The sequence below is a fragment of the Lolium perenne genome, chromosome 6 (assembly GCF_019359855.2).
Source record: "Lolium perenne isolate Kyuss_39 chromosome 6, Kyuss_2.0, whole genome shotgun sequence".
Taxonomy (NCBI): Eukaryota; Viridiplantae; Streptophyta; class Magnoliopsida; order Poales; family Poaceae; genus Lolium; species Lolium perenne.
In genome coordinates this window covers 85,513,715-85,515,572 of record NC_067249.2, presented here as the reverse complement: position 1 = coordinate 85,515,572, position 1,858 = coordinate 85,513,715, and the positions used below count along the sequence as shown (strand labels likewise).

The window sequence follows — 1,858 nt, the reverse complement described above, 5'->3', positions numbered from 1 at the left end:
TTTTTTTTTTTTTTTTTTTTTTTTTTTTTTTTTTGACATGATCTACATGTCCAGTTACGTGCAAGGAATTTGCGTGTTTGGAGATCTGCTGGACATGGAGGTTTAGGCCCAATTTAACCATCGGTACGGCAGAGGCACGAACTAAGCCTCAAAGGCCCACAACTTTTAGGCTGGAAACAAAATACAAAAAAGCAAAAATAATATGGCTTCGCCCGGGTTTGAACCGGAGACCTTCAGTGTGTTAGACTGACGTGATAACCAACTACACCACGAAACCGTCGTGCTAAGTACTTTCTAGTAGCCTAATTAGCATGGACCGTCTCATCAAGAAAAACGAAACAAAGGCATATAAATGTCTGGGACAGGAGGGAACGATGTAATGTTGTTAACTTCTAAGTAGAGTTTTCTTATTTAAAGCTGACATATTTCTTACTTTTCATGTAAAGAGGGAGAAAATATCTCGTTTGTGTAAAAAGTCCATGAAATGTGAGGTCTCCCCAACGAGAAACCGTTGTGGCATGCATAGGTTTAGGCTGACATCATTTTCATGTCATTATATGCTAGGAACTGAACATGTAACGGAGTTTCCAACACATTCAGCAAATGGGCAGGGCGTTCAGATTCTGGAGAGACCTTCATATCGGACTTGTATTAATTTTCTAGCTTCGCATATTTTTGGAGTTGTACTATTGAAATGTCTTCGTTTTTCTGTAGGGTTTTTGACAATTTTTCTTACCAACTAAACTCATAACAAAGTCGTTTGAGTACAATAATCTTCGCAATTAATCGCATCAACCAAAAAAGAGAGTGCCGTATACAGGCCATAACCAACCATCCAAACGACTGTTATATGAGTGCACACTTCGAACCTGTAGCTCCATTATTCCAGTAGGAACATAACAAGTGAGTTGCTCGGCTTATCTATTGAAACCCGCAAACAAAATTCGGAAACCAGGTAATAGAGTTGGTCCTCGAGTGGACTTGTCGGTTAGCATTGTAAAAATCTGCAAATGAGGATGGGAGTCAGGTTGATGCACGACTTCTGCTTTTGTGCACTGTCCCTGCATCCAAAGGGTTACTTATCAAATGAACCACTGTACGTTGGTTACTTAGCAAATAAATCTAGACATATTCAAGTAATTTAGATCGGAATAAAACTGAAAGTCATTGTTTTGCCGTCAATAGCAAATGAACCACTGTACGTTGGTGGCATACATGAAAAATAAGAAGCTACTTGTTCAACAAAATGTGGCCTGAAATTTCTTTTAAAAAACTAGAACTATAGTTGTTTGTGCCAATCATAGCTTTTAAAAGCTCCTTAGAATTCTCTAATACTCCATCATTTTAATATTATAAGATGTTTTAGATTTCTCTGAAAATGCATGTGTCTAGACGCGTTTCAGTATGTCTGTTAACACATTTTGGTCCACATCTAGTGTATTGACTGATGTGCTACTTTGATCTGTCCGGCCATCACCTGGGTTGTGTGCCCCGACCCAATTCCACATGTTTGTTCTTTACAGTAAGTTTCGCACCTGCAACTGCTGTGATTCTTTGACTTCTTTTTACTGGAACTATGTCTAATATGTCGTTGCATTTTGTTTTCATGTTCTGATCTTTTTCCAGATTGATGAGCTGCTAGGTTATTTGGTGCACCAAGGCTAACAACTTAATATCTCCTAATAATATTAATGTTAGTTCTGAAATGGAGTGTATATATGCCAATAGACGCAGAGATCTGAAACCAGGCATGTATGCTTGGACTGTTTGACTTTTGGTTTTGCAACTCTCTTTTTCTCCTTTATCCTGTAAAACTAAGCTAAATTTTATGCTTGGCTGTAGATTCTATGGAAGGTAT

The 1,858-nt window shown here is 38.1% G+C and overlaps 1 non-coding gene across 1 annotated transcript; it reads right to left on the bottom strand.

Annotated features, from left to right (window-relative positions):
- Positions 1 to 203: 203 nt before the first annotated feature.
- On the bottom strand, positions 204 to 277 carry TRNAV-AAC (transfer RNA valine (anticodon AAC)). The gene has a single exon. It is a non-coding gene; the product is annotated as a tRNA-Val (tRNA).
- Positions 278 to 1,858: the final 1,581 nt, after the last annotated feature.